Raw genomic sequence first — 7,728 nt, 5'->3', positions numbered from 1 at the left:
TTCCCAACTATTATTTTGAGCATGACGGTTTTAATTGCCGTCGCTTAAAATTTGGAGAAATAGCGGTTTTTGAATTTTCGCTATTATTTCTGAAATTGGAGGGAAATAGTGAATTTGATTTCACTATTATTTTTGAAATTGGCGGTTTTGGTCGCCGTTTGCTTGAAAATAGCGAGTTTAAATTTCCTCTTGAATCCATTCAAATTTGTTGATCTTTAGCTTGATTGAATTAGGGCGGATTTTACCCTAAAAAATCGAATTGGGCATTTTTGATTGAGCCCATTTCGAGTGAAATTAATGCTTGCATTAGGTTAGAAACCTGTTTAGGAGTATAGAGGTGCTTTTAGTTTACATTTTGGTCCCGTTCCCGCTCTCTATGCTCGAAAAACGTGAGTGAGGTGAGAAACCATCTCACTTTGCAATGCCTAGTTTATTTGCTTGGGTCGTGGGTCCCACTAGGTTGCATTGTAGTTGGGAAAACCTGTATTCGCCATTTATGGACTTCGTTGGATATTGTGGGCAAAATTGGATTTTTGCCTTTTGTGACGGTCTTACGTCTGACAAAATAAGCATTTATTTGGGCTTGAATTGAGTCAGTTTGCCTTGAAATGGATCTCATTGGTAATTTAGGTCACCTTGAGGCGTGATAAAATCACGCCTGCCTTTTTGCGGTCGTTTTTGAATTTTGACCGGTTTGGGCTCAAATTAGCGTATGAATTGCCTTTTTGAACCGTAGAAAAATACCCCATTGTGTCGGGAATGTATTTTGGTTTGTTGGCGGACCCTGTAGGGGTCTTGAAATGTCGTTTTTGTGGTTTGACTCGTCTTTTGCTTGAAAAGATGGACGAGTCGTTTTTGTTTGTTTGTTGTGAATGGTTTTGTTTTTGGGCGGGATTGCCCTTGTTTTGTATTGCAGGTTGTGTTTTTTGGATTTATCCATTTCATGCCGTCGTGATGCCGAAATTTCGGCTAACGTTTTTTTTTTGTTCTTTTGATCATAGGATATCGTTTGGGACCTATGGGGTCCGTTGTTGAGGTTTTGGAGGAGGAGGACGATCCCGGGAGGGGAAGAGACGACCAAGAGGTCACCGGATTTGAGGCGGTGGTGGAGGATGCTTCCGTAGAGGAGGAGAGGCGGCTGACGTGGCCGGTTTGTCCTTTTCGTTGTGGCTCATAGACAGGATGGCTGATGATTGGGGGTCAGCACCGGAGTGGTGCATCGCATCATGGTTCTTGGCCTCCTCATCATCCGAACTCTGCAAGACATTGTCTTCTTTTTTGTCGTGGAGCAGGAACGGGGTATTACCATAATGGTAATCACCTCTGCTTCCATTGTTGCTCCTCTGTTCCCTATGTTGCTCCTTTTCTTTTCTGATCGGAAGGGTAGGGAGTGCTTAGTTCGGTAGGTGGCAGATAGCCCCCAGTTCGTTGTCTTAGGCCAGTGTCTGTATGATAGACGGTTGTTTTAGGCCAGTGTCTATATGATAGATGTCTGTACTGAACCCTGTTTGTACGGTCAGTTGTTTATATCGAACGCGTGTCGATGTATTTTGCGTGAGGCGGTTTGTATATATGTGTTTTTGGATTGTGGTTTGTTTTGTGATTTTTGGCTTTTTTGTGTTGTGTTTCGGAGGAGCGCTGTCGGCTGTTGATTCTCCTTTTGCTTTGCACTAGTTCCTGCATCGTTAGTGTAGAAAACAGGCAACCGATAGCACATACGCATAAATGTAAACACGTAAAAGCATTTGATTGAAAACCAAAATTAACCAAGATGCCTTGAAGTTAAAATTTAAATTTTGAAATGAATTTTGAAAATTCCGTGACAAATCATCACGTTCGGAATTCAAAAGGAAATGATTTGAAAATTTGAGAGTATAAAAGGATTATTGAAATTGACTCGAAAAAATCAAACTCAAACCGTCAGAAAAGAATTTTATAAAAGGATTTTTGCGAGTATATTTGATTTTTGATTTTTGAGGTCAAGACTCGAATTTGTGAGTGCTTGAATTTTTGAGGAAAATTGATGTCGTGTTATCAATCTTCGATTTTGATTTTTGCCGGAAAATTTGTGAAAAAGCGAAAAAATTTCGGAATTTCGACTGACATGGAAACGATCCATCGCGGATCGGGGCGACTAGACCTTCCCCCCTTAAAAAAAGAAAGAAAAATCCGTATGTTTAAAGCTGTGTCATGGGAACCGTGTCAGATTTCGTAAAACGCGAAAACAAGGAAATATGAGTGTGAGGAAACACAAAATATCCTGAATCATCCCGAAGAGGCGCGAGCTTCCTGGCGGGAGGTTTGAGGTGTCAGGAGAAAGCACAAGTTGAAAGAGACAAGTCAACAGCGGGAATCTTGGGGAAGCCTCAAAGAGGCGCGAGCGGCCTGGCGATGGAAGTCGGCTCTCCCCTTTTTCTGAAAAAATGCGCTGATCATTTTGTATAAATAGGGACGTTTGCGCTTCATTGTTTCATCATCCGAAACACAAAATCATCTCTACAAAACATCTTCTTCTTCCACAAAAGTATTTCATGGATGCTTTCGAGAACGCATTGCGACAATGGTGCCGGGATTTGTCGCCTCCCGAAAAGTATCAACTCGCTTGCATGGGAGTTGGTCAATTGTTGGTGCTTCGTCAAGTCAAGGTGCAACCTTCATTTCTTGAAGCATGTTCTCGGTTTTGGGATTCGAAACATCATGTTTTCATGTTCCCGAAAGGCGAAATTTGCCCTCTTGCCGAAGAAGTTGGAGCCATTGGTGGGTGGCCGGGTTGTGTTCCGGTGCTTCCTCCGACTCGGTTGTGCTACAAGGAGAAATTCCGTTCCATGTTGGGCTTATCAACAAGACAAATAAACTTTCTTCTTGCTCCACATGGTGTGGATATGTTGGCTCTTATCAACATCTTTTCAAACCGATTAGATGTTAATGTCTCGGAGGTGGCTAGGAGAAGGGCTCTTGCATTTTGCCTTGTCCATGTGTACCTCCTTGTTGATGTCTTGAAGAAGGAGGGACCAATATGCCATGGTAGCATGACCCTTATCCATGTGATTGAGCAAATGGAGCATGGTAGAGATCCATCATGGTTGGTGCTTGGAGAGATTATCCAAGCTTTGGACAAGGAAGGCTCTTGTGGAAAAGCTCCCTCTTTCGGATCTCCAAGGATCCTCCAAGTGTGGCTATTGGAGAGCCTAAGGTATGTAGAGCCTCTGGTTGATTCTTCTTCTTATTCCTTCCGTCACCTTACCATGAGGAAGAAGTTGTATCCGGATAGTTTCGCTTCCACCGAGGCCTATTGGGCCGCAAGATTGGCGGAGGAAGGTGGTCCTCATATCCGTTGAGTGGTGCCGTAGTGGCACTTGAGGTCCTTCACGGGGTTGCCCGCTTCGGGTGCTAGTCCTCATTCTTTGATGGTGGTGGGTTTGAAGGTTGTTTCCTTCATATATCCTGAAAGGCTCATGAGGCAAATGGGGCGTCAACAAAAGGTGCCCGCTCAAGATACTCTTGTCCAAGAGAATATTTTCCGGAACTCCGAGCTTGTGGAGTTCTTCGAAATATGGTGGGCCACTCGGCCGCTTTGGGAGGTGCCAAACCATGTTGCCACGACATGGGTGACTCCCGCTTATGTCAAGTGGTCACGTGCTCCATCCTTGGAGGAGAGGTCCAAATTCCGTAAGGACGAGGTTGTCGACTTAAAGTACCGAGAGGTTGGCAAGGCCAACCGTGCCTTCTTTGAGGATTATGTCGATGGAGCTACCCCCGATGTGATGAGACCACCGAAGAGGAGGAGTTCCGGCCCCAAGAATATGGTGGTCCGTGCATTGGCTCGTCTTGGGTCAAATATGGGGTCTTGTGCTAGACCGGAGGCCGTCGCCGTCTTAGATCCGTTGAGGATCCGTTCCGAGGAGGAAATCCATGCTAGGCGGGCCAACAAGAAGAACAAGGGGAAGATGTACCCCGAGGGAAAAGGCAAGGGTAGAATGGAAGAGTGAAGACCTCCATTACCCACTTTATTATTATGTTGTATTATTGTTGTGAGTTTTTATTATGTTGTACTAGCTAGTTATTTTGTGTTTCGTACTAGTTTTATTATGTGAGGTGTTTTAGTTGACACCTTAGCTTCGACAAGTTGTAGACTCGTCGAGCTCTATTTGTTGAAATTGTAATCCCTCCCATTATTAATTAAATAAGAGGATTGCTCGTGTCGAAAATTGTGAACGCTTGTTTCTTCCATCCATTTGGTGAAGGGAATCCAATTTGAATCGTCCTAAAAATTGCACTTGGGAAAGTGGTATTTTGTGGAAAGGGAGAAAGGCTCATTTTTGTATTTTTGTGGAAATGGGAATGGTTTTTCCTTTTCTCCTTTTTTTGATAGGGATTTTTGTATGTGGGGATGGTTGTATCCTTCTTGTGTAAGAAAGGACTGCCTACGTATTCACCTGGAGAGGTGAAATCAAACCATGATCATAGTTCAAAATGTTCTGTGAATTTGAATTGGGTTTTGTGGTTGTATCCCTCAGGCATAAGAGGGACTGCCTACGTATTCACCTGAAGAGGTGAAATCAAACCATGCTCGTAGTTCAGGGGGTTGTTTTGTTTTAGTGCAAATGGACGTTGCCTTTGACAGATCAAAGGACATTCGAAACGGGCAAGGTGCCGCAGCTTAGACTCGATAAAACATGCAATTTCAAATCAGAACACGTTGAGGAATTTGACTTGAAAAGGGTTGAGGTCGTTGCTAGTTGTAAAACTAGGCTAGGTCGTTATTGTTATGGTTCAAGGGTAGTATTTCTTGAGTTGGTCTAGGTTGGTTGGGTTTGTAAAGTCTTCCCCATCTAGGTCACTCAGTCTCACTGCGCCCCCAGAAAGTATTTTCTTGACCAGGTATGGCCCGGCCCAGTTGGGTTTGAATTTTCCCCTCGGATCGACGGGTAATGGTGCTCGAACTGACTTGAGGACCAAGTCGCCCTCCTAGATGTTTCTGGGTTTAACCTTCCTGTTGAATGCCCGTTGTATACGTCGTTGGTATAGCTGGACGTTGTGCAAGGCGTTGAGTCGTCGTTCGTCTAGAAGAGTGAGTTGTTCGTACCTTCGACGGGTCCATTCCGCCTCAGGGATTTGACTCTCCAGTAGGATGCGTAGAGAAGGGACCTCTAACTCTACCGGTTGAACCGCCTCCATACCGTATGCTAGGTAGAAGGGTGTGGCGCATGTCGGTGTTCGAATGGAGGTTCGGTATCCCCAGAGTGCGAATGGGAGTTTGCTCGGCCAATCGCGGTAGTTGTCTTACATTTTCTTGATAATGGTGACAAGAGTTTTGTTGGCTGCCTCCACCGCTCCGTTGGTTTGGGGACGGTAGGGGGATGATCGATGTCGTTCGATCTTGTATTTGTCCAGCAAAGCTTGAGTTTCCGCCCGGAAGTGAGAGCCTTGATCGCTGATGATTTCATGGGGTACCCCATATCGGCAGATGATGTTGTTTTGAATGAACTTGGCCACTTGTTTGGCGGTCAAGACTGCATATGACTGCGCTTCCACCCACTTGGTGAAGTAGTCGATGGCGACGAGGACGAAGCAATGCCCCTTGGTGCCTATCGGGTTGACTTTCCTGATGATGTCGATGCCCCAGGTTGAGAAAGGCCAGGGTGATATCATGGTGTACAAAAGGGATGGTGGTATGTGTTGTATGTTGGCGAAGATTTGGCAATTGTGGCAATGTTTGATGTAGTTACGGCAATCGGCTTCCATGGTGGTCCAGTAGTAACCTAGCCGCATGATTTTACGTGTAAGCATCATTGCACTCATGTGAGGGCCACATTCTCCGTCGTGAACCTCTCATATGACCTTTTTGGCTTTGTGATGGTCGATGCAAAGGAGAAGAATTCCTTGGGGTGTTCTTTTGTAGAGTTGATTTTGGTTTATCACGAATTGTGATGCAAGTAAACAGATGGCTCTTTGTCCTCTTTGATCAGAGTTGGGAGGGAATTCGTTTTTGGTTTTGTAATTGAGGATGCCTTGGTACCAAGGTTCATCATGGCTTTCGTCGTTGTTGATAATGGCACAGATGTGGGCTGGCTCGCTCCTTCTCTCGACACACAGGGGCATTGATGTCATGTCGTCAGGTATGTTGACGAGCGCGGCAAGTTTTGCCAGGGCATCAGCAAATTGATTTTCCTCTCGTGGCAAGTGGAAGTAGTCGACTTGGTCGAAGAATTCGGCCTCTTGATTGATCTTCGCTCGGTAGGGAGCTAAGTCATCGATCGGATTTTCCATTATCCGGATACCTGATTGATGATGAGTGAGGAATCGCCGTGGACCCTCAATCTCTTGATGCCAAGTGTGATGGCTGTTTGTAGGCCGATGAGACATGCTTCATATTCAGCGGCATTATTGGTGACGGCGAAGTCTAGCTTGACCGAGATCGGAACATGCTCTCCCTCTGGTGATATTAGAAGTATTCATACCCAGAAGCCTCTCAGATTAGATGCACCATTGAAGTATAGGTCCCATGCGTCGGAGTCGGCACAAAGGATGTCCTCGTCAGGAAGTGACCATGTGTCGGTCGTTAGATCCTCGTTGACGGGATTTTCTGCTGGGAAATCGACAACTGCTCTTCCCTTGATAACCTTGAGGGGTGATGCGTGTCCTAAATATGATGTTTTACACCCTATTTTACACGCATTTCAGAGCTCATTTGTGTAGTTTAAGCTACTATTTTCCCTATTTCCGTCTACTTTTGTGTTTTTGTGTAATATTGCAGAAATGTGAAGAATCCAGCGGAAATCGAGTCGAATCCGTCCCCTGGTACTTGGCATGGCATTTGATATGAAGTATTTACTCGGGAAGCAAACTTGGTGCGCGTATCGAGGCCTGAAAGACGAATTTACGAAGCTTTTGCAGCCAAATACATGTTGAAGTGGTCGATAGACTGGTGCCTTCAGTCGATCGACCAGAGCGCGATTTCTGAAATAGATCAGAAGCTACTGTTCAGCGCATCTCAGTTGATTGACCGGTCCCATTGGTCGACCGACCAAACCGTTAATCTGACGCAAGTCAAAAGGACGAGAATTAGAAAGCCCAATGTAATTAGGTTTTAGGAATAATAAGTTACGTAGATTATCTATATAACGTAACCTGATGTTTTCAGAATAGGCATCAAGTATTTATCATCGAATTTATTAGGGTTCATCACAAAAAGTTGAATTTTGATTAATTCATTAGCTTAGAATATTTTCCGTCAATAAAGTTTTTCTTTTGTTTTGGGTTTGATCTTTCCTCTTCAATTCTTTACGGTATTCTTCTGTTCTTTTGTTGAGTTCGCTGCTTTAATTCATTCATAGATTAGAATTGCTAGGTTAGATTTCCCAAAGCCAATTTATCGTTCATAATAGTTATTTATTTAGTTAATTTTATTGTTGCTATTATCACGAGTAGCTAAATTTAACGTGCTAAGATGTAGGGAATCTGTAGTGTAGGCGGCGTAAATTTTGTAGGCCTGAGTCGTGCCATGGTCGATCGACCGCCTACCCTGGTCGATCGACTGGCTCACGTGAGATCAATTTCGTCTTGTTTAATTTAATTGCTATATTTGACGAATCGAGTGCACGCGGCTAGTTGAATGCTTAGGAATTGACTGACCCGATAAGATCGAAAGATAGGGGAGGGAGATAGACTACTTAATTAAGACGACTAAATTAATAAGATCGAGAGATAAGTTAATTTAGACTTTTA

This window comes from Silene latifolia, chromosome 4 (assembly GCF_048544455.1).
Source record: "Silene latifolia isolate original U9 population chromosome 4, ASM4854445v1, whole genome shotgun sequence".
Lineage (NCBI taxonomy): Eukaryota > Viridiplantae > Streptophyta > Magnoliopsida > Caryophyllales > Caryophyllaceae > Silene > Silene latifolia.
This window is presented reverse-complemented; position numbering follows the sequence as displayed.